Genomic DNA, 19,808 nt, shown 5'->3' with positions numbered 1-19,808 from the left:
CACAATCACGTGTCCACTCCAATCGATCATTCTTAACCACTTGCTGCAATGGATACAATAACTGTGATGCCAAAGGTATGAATCGAGACAGATACTTAACCTTCTGTATGAAAGTGGCCAACTGTCTTGTATCCTTTGGAGATGATAGCAATAACAAGGCTTCTACTTTCTCTAAATCTGCTTCAATCCCATTTTCTGAGATCACATGTCCAAGAAACTTCACTGTCTACGCTAAATGACACTTCTTAGGGTTCAACTGACCCCTGCATTCATCATACCTTGCAAAAGTCATTTCAAGCTTTTGAACATGCTCTCTCCTTGAACTATATACACATAGATCATCTATGAATCCTTTGACAAACTTCCCACAAGGAACGGGGTAAGATGGACCCAATCCACTTTTCTTTCAAAAGATTTAGGCCCATTTGTTAACCCAAAAGGAAGGCAACAAAAGCAAAAACAACCCTATGGAGTGATAACAGTAGTCTTTTTCCCGTCTTCAGGAGCAAGGATAAGCTGGAAATATCCCGAATAACCATCACAGACACTGTATCTTTCAAAGCCAGTCACTGCATCTAAAAGTTGATCAATGAAAGGTAAAGGATAAGGATCTTTCTTGGTCATTGCATTTAATGGCTTATAATCAACACAAACTCTCCAACACACATCTTTCTTTGGAGTAACCACTATAGGGCTCACCCATTCAGCATTATCAACTGGCACAATGAACCCTGTATCCAAAAGTTTATCCACTTCCTCCTTTAAAAAAATCATTTTCTCCTTACCCATCCTTCTTAATTTTTGTCTTATTGGCTTTGCCCCTTCAACTAGTTCAATCTTCACAGGATCTCCAACAAAACCCCTTATTTTTTGATATGAAGTGATGAAAAGATTTGGAAACCTGTCCAACATTGTTAAGTACTCCCTTCTTTCTCCTTGTGTCAAATCAGTACGCAACATATTTTGAATCAACTCCTTTTTTACTGGCAATTTTTGTTTAGGTTGCATCAACTCCTTAAGTTGCTCAAATGGCTCAAAGCATTCATGTCCCCTGACACTTGCAATACTTCACCAATTTCTCTTTTCTCCTTGTTCAACAACAAGAATGACACTTCACCCTCATCACTGGAATAGAAGCAGTGCTACTTTCCAAATCTTCCAAATTGTCTTCATGGGTAACCTCGGATTCATCATTTTGACTCACATCTTCTAGTGCCAAAGGTTGCTTGGTAGTCATATCAAACACCCTCTTTTCACCCTTCTTGCCATACACACAGATTGTTCCCTTGCCCCAATCTTGCACATCACCAACATCTCTCAACCAAGGTCATCCCAGAATTAGAGGAAAAGCTCCCAAGCCAGCTGGCATAACATGAAAGTTTACTATAACCTTCACGTTAAAGACCTCAACTTCCAAATTCTTAATCAACCCCAAACACTTCACTTTGGCATGGTTTGCTAGTCAAATCCTAAACCCAGAGCTCCCGCATGTAATGAGACCCAGTCTCTCAATACATGATTGGGTGATCACACAAACTTGAGCACCTCCATCAATGTAGGCCTCTCCCATGCCCACACCTTTGTGCCAAGCGTTCATCACAAGACAACTGTCGGGTAACTCTCCCACAGCCAACACTCTGACTTATCCATGCTTCGTCTCTTCTCTGGATTCACTAATTTTACAGCCTCTTAAGTTTGGGCACCATGCCAAACTTCATCAGGTACTTCGATGCTCCTATATTGTGCCGTAAAAACTTGCTTCACACGATTGTAGTCCAAAACCACCCCTGGAGTTTGTGTCTGCACTACTCTTCATCACTTTGTAACCAAACTTTTGCCTCATCTTGTAAGCTGTATTGCAGCAACAACAACAATATAGCTTGATATAGTATATTTTTTAGTAAGCAATTGACTTCCAATTTCTCAATAAAAGTCCGTGTATTCTCACTAGCAATCCATGAAATTGTGGAAACTCATCCTCCATGTTCGATTGCCACGAAAACACCTACATGTGACGTCAAAATTTCAAGGGATGTTGATGTATCGCTCCAGTACCTAATCCACCTCACACTGGGTAACCCGACCCCCAGTGCTTGGCTTGACAAAACCTCATAACCCTCCAAAGGCTGCAATCCAATTACACGACCGCCTCAAGTGTTGTCCACAATTTGCACATACATAGGCGGTTGTCCATAAGGACCCACATCCCCTTTACATTCTCTCCCCGTATAATAGACATATTTCACAAAAATTGGAGCACAAGACCACTTGCTGCTCAGTGGGGGCACCAAAACAATGTTAGCATGCAAACAACAAGGAAAACGAGTGCCTGTATAGCCTTGCACAAGTCACACCATCAAAAGGAAGTACTACATATGAGGAGGAGGAGGTGGTGGTCGAGGAGCTGAAGTGGGTGGGGCTTCCTCAGGCGTGTCCTATTGAAGGGGGTCAAAATGGTTCAAAGTCGAAACCCAGTGCTGTTGAGCTACAGAAGGTCGGCCACCAGGGGGAGCAGAGGGGCGAGCCCACCCCTGTTGACAACGGCCAGACACCTGTTGCCAATCGTCAGCTGTCTGATCAATGGTCTCTCTCGAGGTACGAGCTTGTGTATCCTGTGTAGCTGGCTGCTTGGCTTGCTCAGCCTTGGGAGGCTGCGCATGTGGTGTGGGTCAAGGTCTCCTGCGAGGACAGGCCTTTGCCAAATGGACCATTTGCCTGCAAATGAAACACTGATTTGGGAGACCCGAATACTCCACACTCTGTCTGATCCATCTCCCACTCACCCGAGGCAGCAGTGCCACCTTGGGGAGGGAGTGTGTGTCGTAAACAAGAACCCGCATAGTAGGTAAACCTGCGGCCTTGGCCATAACTGAAGCTATAGTGCAAGGAGAGTCCAAAACTATCCCAAACATGGAACCAGTATTGGAGAGAAGAGGGAGGTCAGTCCTGGGAAACAAACCGAAATCGACAAGTTTGCCTCGTCCTCGAGCACATCTGTAGTAAGGTCAAAACCATGATGCCATCGCCGAAAGTAAGCTCAATATGCTCGGATGCCGAGCGGGCTCATCAAAACCACCTTGGTTGTCATATCTACAGACTTGAACTCTACCTGGTAGTACCCTCTCCCGAGGATCTGAATATCGGTGATCTTGTCCACATCGGAGAGAAGACGGGCCTGAAGTAAATCCCAAACCTCGCCCCAACTAGGACGAGTGCCAATGATCTTATAGATAACCAAAGTGTCTTGCAAGAACTCCACTTCGGCAATCAAGCTCACTTGCTCTTCTAGCGAAAGAGCAAGTCGAAGGGTCGGCTCCGTGGTGTCGGGCGAGGGGGCTTCAGTGGAGTCCCTCTGAAGTGGAGCAGAAGCCGCCATTCTGTGTCTACTGCTGAGAGGGTGGTCGAGGGCGTCACTGACTGCGAGGTGAATTGAGTGAGCCGGGAGGCTGACTCCACTTCGGCCATCAAGCTCGCTTGCTCTTCTAGCGAAAGAGCAAGTCGAAGGGTCGGCTCCGCAGTGTCGAGCTAGGGGGCTTCAGTGGAGTCCCTCTGAAGTGGAGCAGAAGCTGCCATTCTGTGTCTGCTACTACTGAGAGGGTGGTCGAGGGCATCACTGAATGCAAGGTGAATTGAGTGAGCCGGGAGGTTGATTGTAACATTTAATGCACTAATAACTTGTGTGTAGCGAAAATTGATAACATAGTGAGCATTTCATTAAGAACAAGTTCCTAATGAGCATAGAGAGAGTACTTAATTGAGAAATAAACGTAGCAATTTACACCTAGCTAATTTGGTATCGACAATACTTGAAAAGAGAGAGAAATAGAACAATTGAAAACAGTTGAGGACCGGATTTACATGGAGCCGATCCCCCCTGCATAAAGGCTTTGTATTATAGCTTCTCCCATCAAAGGAGACTTTTGTACAATAAAATTCTTGTGTTCCTTGACAAAACTCGTTGGTGCAATCAAGATGGAAGATTCATGCACCAAATTATGCTTGAAAAAACACACCTAGTGTCCCTAGCCTCAGTCCCAAGACCTCACACACCTTCAAAAATGGTGAGAGCTAGTAGGGAATGAGGATAGATTGAGAGCAAGAAGAGGTATCTTACAAGAAATAAGTATTCTCCTCACATAATCACTCTAATAGCATAGTTTAGCTCAGTAACTAGCATGGTAGAGGAGATGAGCATGCCATTGATGCTTGGCTCTTGGTTGGATTTGCATTCCATAGCCAAGAGTTGTTGCTGTAGGCCTCTACTTCTCAATGCTTGGAGAAGGAGATGGAGTTCTTCTTGCACACATGAGTTTTGTGTGTGTGTGTGTGTGTGTGTAGCATTATGTTAGAGTAAAATGCAGTCCCTTCTCTCATCTTGGTTGACCCCTCTTGCTAAATGCTCATGTTGACCTCCCATTGGCTCCTGTAAAGCTTAGCCAATCACAAATTAGAAGTATAGTTGATAGCCTTTTTACAAGTGTCCCCCTTTCCCCTTTCGTGAGATCTTTAGGTATTTAATTAATTCATCTAAACTCTCATTGGACCTTTTTTCTTTTGGCCAATAGGAATCAAGCAAGCCATTGGGTTGCTGGATGCTCATTGGACCCCTTGGTAGATTGTCCAGTGAGTGTCCAATAGTCTTCTAGGAAGCTTAATTTCTATTGGTTCTTTTATCAAGCATTATTAAATTGATTAGACTAAATTTACTCTAGCCTAATTCTCATTGGTCCACCTCTATGGCCATCCAATAGGATTTGAGGGGAGGTTGGAGGCAACTGTCCTAGGAGCTTGACATGTGTCCAGTATTCCCTTTGTGTAAAGGGGGAGCCTTGGAGTGTGTGTGTGTGTGTGTGTGTGTGTATGTTTCTCTCTCATCCCCTACAATATGGGCTCGTTCCCCTCCTTCCTAGGGATGTGGAAAGACTTTTTAGTCTTCCCATGACCATCCAATTTCCCCTTGCTTTGGCCATTGGATAAAAGATTTAATTTTTGGAACCTTAGCCTATGGAAGTCTTAATGGAGCTGAACCTTAGGTCTTTAAGCCCCATTGAAGCACATTGCTCTTTTGCAGATTGTCCCCCTTTGGATCTCTATTTTCCCTCCTTTGGATCCCTGACAGAGACCGGTTTGGCAGCCTTACCAATATTCTAGCTTTTACTCCCCTGGTACTTCCCCATATTAAATGATCGGTTTAACATGAGAAAATCATTTGGGAGTATTAGATAATAGTTTTTATGACATTACCTCTCTCTTGAAATCATAGTCGTCCTTGACTATGAGGTAGAGAAGATAAAGCCTAGTCATTAGTCTGTTTGCTAGCGGGTAGAGGACCCCTATTTTACCCTACGACATCGTCTCAGAATGGATGACTCCACAAACATGATCCTAAGCATGCATACTTATTAACATTTGTGCACAATAAAGAAAAAGAGAGTCTTATAAGGTAGAAACTTTGTTCATTTATACATATTTACATTTGATTACTCTAGGGAATCATTGTAAGCATTGACAAGGTTTAGGTTATCCTTTGATTGGATGCCTTGCATCCATCTAGCATCTTCAAAAGGATAATTTTTAAACTTGATAAGATATCGTCAGATAGTCTTACCGCCACATAATACCTTGTCTTCATGTCGGAGAATGGACTCAGGCTGCAGTACCTCTTCTTGGTCCTTGATCTCCGGTGGATCTTCAATAATTGCTTCTTGAGGTGGCTCTCCTTTGTAAGGCTTTAGTAGGCTCACATGGAAAGCATTGTGTATGAGCTAATGGTTGGGCAAATTGAGTTGATAGGCAATCTCATTGATTGGTCTAAGAATCTGGAAGGGACCATAGTACCTTTTTGCTAACTTAGCATAGTGCTTTTGGTGTCCTGTAGGATTCTTGCCCGTTGTGTGCCTTAATCGAGCCTTGGGAAACTTAAGCAAGACCCAATCATTTTGTTTAAAGGCTAGGGCTCTTATGTGCTTATCAGCAGTAGCCTTTTGCCTTTGCTAAGAGATGGATATATCATCCTTAATCTTTTGGAAAGATTCTTGTAGGTCTCGGCTATATTCATTTGCATGGAAGATCTTCCTATGTACCTTGAGTAGCAAGGGACTTTTTTATCTTCCCTCTATCACCTCAAAAGGTGCTTTTCCTGTGGAAGTATGTACCTTGTTATTGTAAGCATACTCCACTAAGGGTAAGTACTTCTCCCATTGGGACTTTGGATCTACTTTTGTGACATAAGCTTTTAGTAGATCAAGAATGGTTAGGTTAGCTATTTCACTTTGACCATCTGTTTGGGGATGATAGGCCAAAGAGAAGTTTAGCCTTGTACCTAAACTCTCAACGAGACCCTTCCAAACATTACTGGCCATTCTAGGATTTCTATCCAACACTATGGACATTGGCAAGCCGTGGTACTTGAAGATTTGTGATATAAAGAGGGTTGCCATTTGATGGGCTTTGATAGTCTTTTTGACAGGTATGAAATGTGCTTGTTTGCTAAACATGTCTACTGTCGCCCATATTCGTGTATTCTCATGGATAGACTTGGGCAATCCAAAGATAAAATCCATGGATATGCTTTTCCACGGTGAATTAGGGATTGGCAAAGGTCAAAGCAATCCAGGTTGCTTCCCTCTATCAAACTTCATCTTTTGGCATACCACACATTTTGAAACATACTCATGTATGTTTCCTTTCATGGCAGGCCAATAGAAATATATTTCTATCCCTTTTAGGGTGGACTGAATCCCTCTATGCCCCACATAAGGAGGAGCGTGAGATTCATACATTACTTTCTCACATAGTGAATTAGTAACACATAGTCTATTTCCCTAGAGAAGCTAACCATCTTGTAGGGTAAATGGTTCTTCTTTATTACCTGGTGCAAGGATTGAAATCACATCTCTAAAATCAGTATCAATAGCGTACTCATCTATCATAGAAGATAGATCATTGTGAGTTGCTATGGAAACCGCATTCACTCTCGGTCATACTCTCGGTCATCTTGAGAGTGCATCAGCTACTTGATTATGCTTTCCAGCAACGTGAGCAATATGAAAATGAAATTGCAAAAGGAAATTTTCCCACCTCATTTATTTGTCGAAGAGCTTGGTCTGTGTCATGAAGTACTTAAGGCTTTGGTGATCCGTTTGCAGAATGAAAGGAGTCCCCAATAAAGAGTGCTTCCACGAGTCTAGAGCATGTAGAAATGCTAAGAGTTTCTTCTCATATATGCCTAGAGCTTTTTCAATAGGGTCGAGCCTTCGACTTTCATAGGCTATGGCGTGCCCTTCTTGGAGCAAAACAACTCCAAGGCCATCACCACAAGTGTCGCATTGGACCTCAAATGGCTTTGAGAGATCCGACAGTGTAAGCACATGTTGAGAGATAAGCTTCTCTTTTTAAAAAGCATTGTTCTCCTTGGTGGACCATATATACCTAACATTTTTCTTTGTTAGGTCATGTAATGGTCCTGCTATTTGTGAGAACTTTTCTATGAAGTATCTATAGTATGCACACATACCTGTGAAGCTTCTTAGTTCATGTAGATTCCTTGGATTAGGCCATCATTTTATTACCTCTAGCTTTGATGGATCCATTTGGATGCCATCTTGAGAGATAATGTGACCTAAATATTGAATCTCTTGTAAGAAAATTTCACTTCTCTTTCGAGTAATATAAAGTTTATTCTCTTGTAAAACTTCAAATATTACTTGGCAGTGTTGCTTGTGTTCGTCTAACGAATTGGAGTAGATGATTATATCATCAAAGAACACTCCAGTAAAGGTTCAGTGAGGCCTGAATAGCTTCTCCATCAAGCGGTTAAATGTGGCTGGTGCATTGGTTAATCCAAAAGGCATGACAATGTACTCGTAAAGACCAAACATAGTGCGAAATGCGGTCTTTACAATGTCTTGATCAACTATCCTTATTTGATGGTAGCCACTTTTTAGGTCAATCCTACTGAATTAGGTCGACCCTTGTAGCTTATCAAATAGGTCTTCTACCCGTGGAATGGCAAACCTATTTTTGATAGTGACCCTATTTAGTGCTCTATAGTCGACACACATACGATATGTGCCGTCTTTCTTTTGCACTAATAACACAGGTGAACAAAATGGAGATGAGCTAGGCCTAACCATGGCTTTATCAACTAACTCATGCACTTGACGCATAATCTCCTCTTGTTGAGCTTGAGAAACTCTATAAGGAGGTTTATTAGGTGATGAAATTCCTGAAGAAGTTCAATTGCATGGTCATCATTGCCTCGTTTGGGAGGTAGTTCACAAGGGATATCGTCAATAAAAACATCTTGAAACCCCTTGATGAAATTGGATAACTTTAATTCCTTTTGATTATTTATATTTTCTTTTGCTAAAGCATTAGGTTCATTTTGAGAATCTTTAACAAAAATCATATATACGGAAATAGAGCTCTTTCTTGACTTATTGAAAGCTTGCTTATGTACAAGAGGTATGGTACTACCCAACTCCTTAGCATCTATGTACATATCTTTTTCCCTGAACCTAAAGTAGATTTTCCTTTCAAGGAATTTAACATTGGCAGCCATGCGATCAAACCATGGTGCCCCTAGGATTACATCCTCGTGCTGTTTGAGAGGAGAGATAAAGAAATCCTTCTTGTCCACATAGCTTTGGACATGGAGCCTCAATTTCCCAATTAAGGGAGTGACTGAGGCTTCTTGCCCCCTTGAAATCGCCATCGGTAGGTAGGACATGTCCCATCTCATAGGCTTGGATGCCTAGCTTGGTGGCCAACTCTGTGGATATGAATTTGTGAGTAGAACCAGGGTCAAAGAGAATAAAAACATCATGTTCTCTTACCTTTCCCCAAGCATGGCATAGAGGATATCCTTTGTGATGAGCATCCTCTTCTTGAATTTCGACCAAGGTAGCTCTAGGAGGCTCATTACGTGTATTCTTGTGGGGGCAAGCACGATAGACATGCCCTTGCTCCCCGCACTTGAAACAACGGTTATCTTTTTGATAACGCTCTAGTTCTTTAGGAGAGAGTTTATTTTTGCCTTTATAAACTCCTTCTCCTTAGCTTTATTGTTGTTGGCGTTGCCTTTGGGAGACTTTTGGACATTGTCCTTCCCCTTAGGCTCGTTACGGTCCTTGTTTTCCTTGGGCTTAAAATTTCTCTTAGCCCCTTGTTGGATATGATTTGTGAAGCCACCATTGTATGGTGTATGACCGCAGATATGGTGCGTGGCCTTTGGGAGTTAACATACTCCGCCATATCCTCAGTTAAACCATATCCTCATATCCTCACAAGAGAAACAGGATGAGGAGGCTGGAGAAGAGGGTAACCTCTTTCTCGCCTTTCTCTTCTCTTGTTTTCTCTTGTCCATCTTTGAATTATGGTGTAGAGAAGTATGCGATGGTCTTCTCCATTTAGGGGGTGTTGGAGAGCGTTTTGCTCGTCGTCTTCGTGGAGCCATCTCCACTGAGGTGGCAAAAGACTCACTTCTTTCTCATTCTTTTGGTGGGGGCTCTACCGTTGAAACTTGGGTTCTCCTTTGGGAAGGAGATGCGTCATTGAGTAGTAGATTTTTGAGCCCTTCGTACGGATCCTCTTCTTCTTCCCTTATCGTAGAGAGTCCTCTTTTGGAAGTGTCACTAGGAGGCTTCCTAGGTACTCTCTCTTCTTGGTGGGGAGTTTGGAGAATACCATGGGTGCTCAATTGCTATAGCACTTCACCTTAGAGGGATGGGTTGCCCAGGGCTTTTTGTAGCCTAGAAACAAGATAGTCTACAAGCATAGGGACATCATTAGTTGATCTTTTGTTAGCAAAATCAAAGCTATCAACATTCATTTCAATCTCTTTTCCATTGTCAGCCATACTAGCAAATTTTAGGTGTAAACTTGTACTTTGGCACTTCAAGCCCTAGTTGCTACTCCTCTTTACCTTCAAAGATAAGCACTCAAGCATCTATACCCGTGGCTCAAATATTATATTTGAAAGGAATATAAGAGAGGGTTCAACAGAGCCAAGAGAGCACCGATTCCTGTCAAGCTTCTAAAAGCTCAATAATGGTTAAGCCATAAGCAAGCCCCATAGGACTCCATTATTAAGACCATAGCTCTTGACAATGTCCCCGTTAACTGCATAAAGAAGGTGTGCTTCCAGGATGAAAAATCCCTATTCTACTTACTCTTTTGCAATTAATAACACCAACCATTTGTAGCAAGCTTGAGGACCTCTCTTCTTGAGCAAGAAAAGAGAAACCAATAGCTCTAATACCAATGTAACATTTAATGCACTAATAACTTGTGTATAGCAAAAATTGATAACATAATGAGCATTTCATTAAGAACAAGTTCCTAATGAGCATAGAGAGAGTACTTAATTGAGAAAGCAACATAGCAATTTACACCTAGCTTAATTGCTATGTTGCTTTCTCAATTAAGTACTTTCTCTATGCTCATTAGGAACTTGTTCTTAATGAAATGCTCACTATGTTATCAATTTCCGCTACACACAAGTTATTAGTGCATTAAACTATTACATAGACGACGTGAAGAGGGAGAAGGGGATGGGTGAGCATGGTAAGAGGAGTGTGAGGCTAGCGAGGAGGGGGGCTAGCGGGTTGCTGCAGTCAACGCGAGGGGGCGGGGATTGGTGGGATGTTGCAAGTGTGGGCGAGGGGGTAGCATGCTGAGAACAAGCAGGGGGTTGCACGCAGGGTAGAGAACGCAAGGGCCGGGGGCTGAGAGGCTGCTGTGCAGGAGGTGAGGGAGGATGAGGCTACGCAAGGGCAGGGAGGGCAGCGATGGCGAGGGGGGGTGCGGGCAGCAACAACGAGCTCAGCCGCGCATGTGCACTAAGCTTTTGGATTATTAGTAGTGTCTATGTAAAAAGTTATTGATAAATTAGTAGGTTGAATATGGTGCGGTGCAGATTGTACAAGAGGGAAGCCACTTCACTCCTTTGTCAAAGGTTGCCTAGAATGAATAAAGTCACTAATTTCTCTTTAAGATTTTAGGGATACTGATAGGCTAATAGTATTTTGCAAAATGACTTTATGAACATGTACACTGAATTGGAATTTTCTAGATTGAACATGCTCTTTCATGTGTGTTTTGTTAGAGTGTGTGATGAAAAGATGAAATGTCTACATTATTTTTTCTAATGAATTATTTGAGCTTCGTACATTTAGACATCTATAAAATATCAATGAGATCTAGATGTGATGGCTAAGTGAATAAGAACTGAATGAGATTCTAGTGCATCAAGATTTCTATTTGGATGAGATGAGTGGATACTATTGTGAGTGCATCAAGAGTTCCAAAAGGATGAGATGGTTGCATAGTGATCTGGTGCATCAAGTGTTCTGGACGGGATGAGATGGCTAGATTGAAAGATTGCAACAATGTTCAATGTGAACTAAGTGTTTGATTTGTGAATTGCATGTACTATCTTGTTGGCATGGTCATGGGCATGGTTTTCTTGATTGAAATGTAAAAAGAAAGGATATGAATCGGATAGTAACAAGATTAGTAGATCAAGACATCCATGAAAAGATCAGTGTGGTCTAGATATGATTTCTAAATAGGTTACAACAATCATGCTTTGTATCTTAAATCCTTGACAAAAACATGATTGATCAGTGATGACTAATGTCTTTGTGAAAGTGCTAGATTTGTGGAAAGTTAATGTCTAGTGAAGAAAGTTTCTAACCTTTGGTTGTTTAATCAAGGGCAATTACAATTCTTTCAAGAGGGAGTAATGTCACAAAGAGATGACATGGCTTGCCCAATTGGAAAGAAGTTTCCACGCGGACAAGAATAACTGAACCTAGAAAGTGGCCCAGGGGCCTAAACAGAAGGGGTTAGCATTTTAATAGAAACCTGACCCTATCCAACTTATGGAGCATCAATTGAGGGGCCTAAAATCTAAAAAGTCAAAATCTTGGACACTGGGCTAACTTTCATAAATCGCGTTGGTTGCCATGTGGCACTGCTATACAAATTTTTGCCAATCTTGTGCTGGTAATTTTGCACAAGGCTTTTGGGTTAGAGCTTTTGGGAGTGAATGCTTTTGGATCGGATCCTATTGAGGCTCTGCTTTTGGGCATCCCTTGTAAGTTTCTATGTGCTTAGAGGGCCCCTTCTCAAAGACCATCTAGATTTTGACTCTCATAGAAGAGGACCCTTGAGAGTTATACCTTGCAAAGCAATAATAAAGAAATACCAAAAGGGGCACTAGTCTTTGGGACGAGTGCATCTGGGAATGAAACTCCACCATTCTATGTCGACTCTCATCTTCTCTCTCTCTCTCTCTCTCTCTCTCTCTCTCTCTCTCCAAGTTCAGCTATTTGCATATTTGGTTCATGTGTTTCTATTGATTTCTCGTTGGGAGTGTCCAAGCCTATAATGACAATACATGACATGACACCAATACTCAAGGGAAGAGTACAAAAACCTCATGAGGAAAATGAAACATGCCAACAAAGATTGGAATGGCCTACCCCAAGGTCAAAGCTCTCCAAAGGGAAACATGGAAGAAGCATCCAAATGTTGCTACATGTGGGAGTAGGAACTAGATATCCCCACCAACTATTGACACTATGTGAAAACCTATCATCCAAATATCTCAAAAAATTTACTATTGAACATCAAGAAAACAACTGGTACTCATAGGATGACAAGAGATTGTAAACCTCTCCCACCATTGGTACTGACAAGCTCATAGAACGGCAAAGGAATGACCAAATCTATAGGTACACACTACTATCAGTGAAGAGAGAAAATGGAGATAGTAGTGAGCACTTCAAAAAAACCTCCTTGAACTCTTGACATTGTTGGCTAAGAATCTGGCCCCACGTGCTCCACCGCTAAATTTCATCCACAAAAGTTGGATGATCAAACAAGAAATTGTTATGGAGATAGAAGTATGCTCCTCTATCTATCAGAGCCAACTCTAGCACATGCACTCGAACATGCACTTGATTTTTTGCATATTGGATGAACAAGATACCATAAAAGCTAGGATTGGAACCTCCATCCTTGGATGGAAAAGAAAAAAACAAAGAACAGCCTCTGCTTCCCTCTATCATCCATAATCCACAATTTGGTACAAAAGAACAAATATTATCCTCTACTTCAAGAAGGAAAGAGATCCCCCTCTATCATCCATAATCCACAATTTGCTACAAAAGTGCAATCAAATCATTAACCTCCTGCCCATTGGTTAGGTAACTTCGTCAACAATTCCAAGAAAGATGTTGATAAGCTACTTTTGGCATGTACATAGTACCGGATATTTGCATGTACATATGTAAATAAGTATAAATACATTCAATTGTAACCTTTTCCAATGTGATTCTGGGTTTCAAATATGATGGACCATATACAGATTGTACATAGTCAGGTTTGCGTGTCGATAGTCACACATATGTACATACCTGGATAGGGTGTCGGAGCCTTGGATGTGGTGTCAAGTGGATTCTTTTGTCTCTAGGATATTTCTTTGAGCTTTCTAGAATGTAAATAATGTAAGTGGGAAGTGTGGATACGCTCATCTCACCCTAAAAGGTAGACAAGTGCGGTAACTGTCTGCTCAATATGCAGTGATGCATGAACTGCCTTAAAAGCGGTCAAAAATTCAAAAACATTGGTATGATTCCATGGAATTTGAGCATCAAGGATAAAGTCTACAAAATTTGAAGAAAACTGGAGTCCATTTGGGGTCTATCCCACAACGGGGTTCAAAATAGGCCAAAAATGGCCATAAAAAAGTCAAAAAGGACCAAAAGGGTGTAGAGGGGCTATTTTTGCCACATCAAAAATGGTGGCCATGGTGGCTCAAGTTGAGTGCTACTTTCTTCATCAAAAATCTGCAATTCTCATTTGAAAAAGGACACAAGAGGGTTTCTATAGGGTCGTCTAGTGTAGTTGTGACTAGTTTGCTTCTTGTTTTCGAGGGTGTAAGGAAGTAAATTTGGGTTCCTTGTCTTCAATTTTGCACTAAGAAGGGTCTATGGAGTTTCTAAGGTTTCCATTGATGTTTATGTGTGAGAAATTGAGGGAAGAAAATGCGGCTTTTTGCAAGACAATCTAACCTTGCATTGTTGCCATTGTTGCCTCACAAACATGAAGTTTAGAGTTGTATAGTTGCAAAAATTTGAAAAAAAGGCCAAAAACAGGACCCGTTTTTTCACACAGGTTAGGTTCAAAAATGTTGTGCAAGAGTAAGGTAATGGTGAAATCGATACTCCAAAAAAAATGTCAAGTTTTTTTCAGTTCATAACTCAAATTTGTCGATATATAGAACCTAGAAATTCATTTTCATACTCTTCAAATAATTCAAGAAAAATGGTCACTTAACAGGACACAAAAGTGTCCAAGGACATAAAAGTGTCTTGTTACCATTCTAGTGTTAAATTAAGGTTGAGGCTACACCAAAGAGTCCAATATAGTGGAGCTTGGTGAACCTTTAAAATGGTTTCAAAGAGGCCTTTTGTGTCAGAGAGGCCTTTTGGTGAATCTTTTGCAATGGATTGAGAGAGGCCTTTTGTGGTTGGAAGTGGTTGTTTGTGAGGTGAGAAAAGTAAGGGAGTTCCTTGTGTTGTGTTAAGGTGTAAGGGTGTGTGTGTGTGTGTGTGTGTGTGTGTGTGTGTGTGTGTGTGTGTGTGTGCATGGTGTCTTTTTCTCCATCATCTTTTGGTGATCGTGGTGGGGAGAAAAAGTTTGCCGATTATGCACCCAGGTGAAGTGGTTTTGTTGTGAAGTTTTGGCATCCTTGAAGAGAAGGTGGTAATGTGGTTGAAGCAGCAAACTTCAACTTTTGTGGAATTTCTAAAGAAAAGGAGAGCCGACTCCAAATAGATGGAATCTAGTAGGCCAATGTTTATAGGAAAGGAAGATGTGAAGGATTGGATTGTTGAATTTGAGTGGCATACCCTTGGAATGCATATTATAAATGATGAATCAAAACTTCATGTGTTTCCTCTTGCACAAAAAGGGGAAGCTCATGAGTGGTTTAAAGGATTGGAGGAAGACAAAAAGCAGACATTGCAGTAGGCGAGACAAGCAATTTTTGATAGGTTTGACAGTGATAGAAGGAACAACAAAGTTGAGAGGTTTCAAACAAGATATTCATTTCAAGTTTTCAAGAGTTTTTGCAACACTTCAAGGGACTTTGGATGAAATTAGAGGTAGCATCCCAAGTACCACCAATGGACTTCTTCAAAGTGCGTCAGTTTATGGACTACCCGCATCCAAGTGTATGGGAGAAGGTCGATCAAGAGGAGCATGCTACATTTGAAAGAGTAATGGAAATTGCAAGACCAAGAGTAAAAATATCAAACAAAGGTGGGAGCAAGGTATGATGCATGTTGAGCTAGTGATGGTGCAACCAATAGTTCCTATGGCAATGGATGACAAAGTGGAGCGAGTGGTTCAAGATCCTGATCCCGTTACAACAGCAAGGGATTTGCATGATCTTGCCAGTAAATTGCAAGATTTGAGGATTAACATAATAGATAGAAATCAAAGAGAAGAGTGGCCAACTAAGAGAGGGAGGGGACACAGGCTATAAGGAAGATGCTACAATTGTGGTGAAGAGGGTCACTATGCCCCTGATTATCCTGAACCACCAAGAGAGTGAGGAGGGATGTATCCCTTATATGGATGAAGTCGAGGAAAAGGGGAGGAAAATCATCAAGAGAAGGTATTAGTAGCACCACCATAGTGACAACAACCTTAGCCATTGCCTGCGAATGGAGAAGGTTGGGCTATCAACATCATTACCCTTGAGCAGTAAGATGTGGATATCTTGGCCAATAAGAGAGCCACACATGATAAGGAGAAAGAGATCAAATAAGAGAGGGAAACAAGACCAAATAAAGGGAAATATAAAGTAGATAATAAACCAAATAGCAGCAAGAGGCGGTGATGAAGAGAAATAGGCACAAAGGAGTGCCCTCTTGGTCAAAATGTTAGAAACTATGCTATTGTTGATGACATACGAAATCAAAAGGCTAATATCTCTTTTGGTCCGTTGGTGTCTTTGAATGCTAAATTAAGGAGGCAATGGGCAAAATGTGTGAAAACCTGGCTTCTTTCCAAGAGAGAAAAACATCAAATCATGGTGTCATCTTTGAGGGTCGGAAATCACCCTATAAATATGGTGCCAATCGCTAAAGCTTTGTCGGGAAAGAACAGAGAAGTACAAGCGTAAGTGGATGGTGGTGCCCAAGTGTGCGTCATGACCGAGGCTATCATGAAGGATGCAGGCATTAAGATGTCAATGAATGGTTTGATCCGTATGAAGATGGCTCAAGGTGTCTTGGGATAGCTGAAGATGTTAAGATAAGAGTCTTGGGGATTGAGTGCTTGGTCGATTGCTACATGATGCAAGCACATGAAAATGCGTACCCAATCATTTTAGGGAGTCCGTGGCTTATAACCCTGGTGCTAAATAGGATTGGGTACGGGCTTGATCACCATCCCTGGCCAAGAGAAAGGAAGAACCATAGTCTACAACATAAAGACACATGAGAGCCATTCATAGCATTTTGTGGACATGCAAGATACAATCTCGTCTTAAAGTGGCTCATATGATAGTGATGCTTTATCTACGTCATCATAAGAGAGTATAGAGGAAGGTTTGATGCAATTGTGCCCCGGTCTATTTGGGATAAGTGTTGAAAAGGATGCATCCTTGCATGATGTAGAGATCAAGGAAGAGAAAGAGAATCCAAATGCAATCGGAGAGCCTGCTAGAGTTAGTGTAAGAAGATTGTTGGGAGAAGACTTGATGGAATAAGAGAAGAAATAATATGAAGGTATGTTTGCAGAGTTTCCAAAGCTATTGCCATTAATTATACGGAGCTACAAGGAGTAAAAGGGGTTGATCATAGAATCAACCTAAAAGAAGGTTCCAAAACAAAGGCTAAAACACTTAGGAGATTGGGGTCACTCATGAGAAGGAGCTTCATGAAGAGATGACTAAGCTTTTAAAAGCAAATTTTATATTTCCAGTGAAGGAGTTTGAATGGATTTTTCCAATAGTTATTATGCCCAAAAAGAATGAAATATTTAGGGTGTGTGTTGATTTCAAACCTTTGAAAACTGCCACAAAAAGGAATCATTATCCACTACCCTTCTAGGAGGAAATCCTCGATCAAGTTGCAGGTCATGAACTCTACTCAATCATGGATGGATTTTTTGCTTACTTTCAAATCTTGATAGCGATTGAAGACTACCTTCGTGACTCCCTTGGGTCGTTTTTTCTACAAGATTGATTAATACCCTTCAAGAGTGGATGAATAAAGTGTTTGCTCCGTACTTGGGTAAGTCCATTCAAGTTTTTGACATTGGATGTTATAGCTTCGGGATCACACATTTGGGGAAGTTAAGATTGAGTTTTGAAAGACTTCAACAAGAGGGTAGGAAACTCAACCCAAAGAAGTGTAAGTTTGCTCATGTTAGTGGTCTCACAAAATGGAATCGAAACTGACATTGAGAAAGTTAAAGCTTTATTGTTTATGGATCCACCCAATACCACAAAGGATTTTGCATCATTTGTGCATAAGCTCATGTATCTATATCATGATTTTTTTGGATGCTATGTCAGTATGTGTATCCTCTCCAGAAGTTGAGCCAAAGAGTTCAAGGGTTTGAATGGAACAAGACATGCAACAGGCTTTTGATGCTATTAAGGAGGTATTGTGTGCTTTACCGATAGTGAGTCCTCCTAACTTAGAAACCATTTTCTATGTATCTATTAGTGTGGGATCATTAGCTTTTGGGTCGACTCCCTTACAAAAGCAAGGTAGAACTTCAAGCCTGTATATTTTGAGAGCAAAATGAAGAATGCCAATGAGTTCTCCTACACAGAGATGGAATAGTGGGTATTGGCATTGGTTCTTGCTTGTTTCAAGTTCAAGACATATCGACTACCACAAATGTTCTATGCTAACCATGTCAAATCTTTTTCGAGATGTAGTACAACATTTGAAGACTAGCAAGCGCATCTTAAAGTGGACTGTGGAACTGCAACAGTATGAGTATGAGTTCAAAGTGATCACTCTATTAAATCTCACTTGGTGGACATAGTGGTACACAAAGGGAGGGGAGCTTCCATCTTACCCAAGAGTTGATAAGGACAATCACGAAGAGGAAGTGGATATTGAAAATGCATATATGGTGATGTTTGATGGGGCATATAGGAAAGTTCTTCAAAAGGAAAGTGGTGGGGTGATCATTAAGAATCCAAAAGGCCATGTAATCTTTTCTAGAGAGTATGATTTTGCTAAAGTTGAAAGCAACTGAGGCCAAGTACCTAACTATTTTTCTTGGATTGAAGTAGTGTGCTGAGGTTGGATTGAGAAGAGTCATTGTGAAAGGGGATACAATGCTAGTCATGAATCACTTGCTTTGTTTGTGGAAATTTAAGAAAAACAAATTAAAGAAATGGTTTTATGGCATCAATAAGCTTTTTTATGAGTTTGTGCAGATACAATTTAAGCATATTCCTCGTGAGCAGAATAAAGAAGCCGACGAGTTTACTAGGAACAAGTTGGATCTTTTGGTAGCTCCTTCAAATGTCAAAGAAGCCTTATATGTAGGAAGGGAGTCACTACAAGATGTGGAAGTATTTCTTGGTAAGGGTCAATGTCCAAAGAACATGAACAAAATTCAGTGTAAGAGAATAGTTGCAAAGGAAAGAGACTACACAATGGTAGGTGAGGATCTCATGTTTTATGGCAGAGATAGAATTCTAAGCAAAGTACCATGCAAAGAAGAAATAGGGTTGATTTTGAAGCATTTCCATGAAGAAAGAAGTCATCAAGGCAAGGAATAGGTTGTCTTTTGTATTCTAAGAGTGGGTTACCGTTGGCCCTCCATGATGAGAGATGTTTATTTTGGTGCAATTCATGCCATGAATGCCAAGTGCTTGCAAATAAAAAACTTTTGGTTGAGCCTCAAAATGCAATCATTTCTTTTGATGTATTTGCAAAATGGGGAGTGGATTATGTAGGTCTCATTCCAAGGACCAATAATGGCAGAATGTATATCCTTATTGTTATGAACTATTTGACAAAATGGGTAGAAGTGAGAACTATAAAAGATGTAATAGTAGGAAGAGTAGCCTCTTTTTTGTATGAATAGGTTTGTTGTAGGTTTGGAGCTCCTATGGTTATCATTTTTTATCGTGGACCAAGATTTAAAGGAAAACTTGTTGGTGCTCTCATGGAGAGAGAAAAAAAACTCAGCATATGCATTCTTCTCCTTGCTACCAACCATGCAACGGACTCGTTGAAAATTGCAATCGTCAAATTGTGAAGATGTTATCAAAGTATGCTAGAGAGAATCCCAAAGAGTGGGACTAGTACTTAGAAAAGTGTTTGTGGGCTTACAAAACTGCATATAGAATGTCTACACAACTTACACTGTATGAGCTTGTTTATGGAAAGGAAGATCTCATGCCCATACAAGTGCAGTTGGATGCATTGAAATTGTTGTATAGAATGCAAGGTGCGCATAAAGACAAGCTGCAGGAAATAATTTTTGCTCTGGAGTTGTTGCAAATGAACAGAGAGAAATTTTGTGATTATTATCTTCAACAAGCAGAAACAAGGATAGAGAAGATGAAAAAAGAGGATGCCAGAGAAATATATTAAAAAAGAATATCTTGTAATGAAATATGATTCTCACTTGGATTTCACTTTTCAAAATAAGTTGAGGAACAAATGGCTTGGGCCATACAGAGTGAATTCCGAATGGCACATATGGGTTGGAAAAACTATTTGGTGAACATTTGCATTAAATAATAAATGGTT

Source organism: Adiantum capillus-veneris, chromosome 27 (assembly GCF_014529385.1).
Source record: "Adiantum capillus-veneris isolate H3 chromosome 27, ASM1452938v2, whole genome shotgun sequence".
Taxonomy (NCBI): domain Eukaryota; kingdom Viridiplantae; phylum Streptophyta; class Polypodiopsida; order Polypodiales; family Pteridaceae; genus Adiantum; species Adiantum capillus-veneris.
This window is presented reverse-complemented; position numbering follows the sequence as displayed.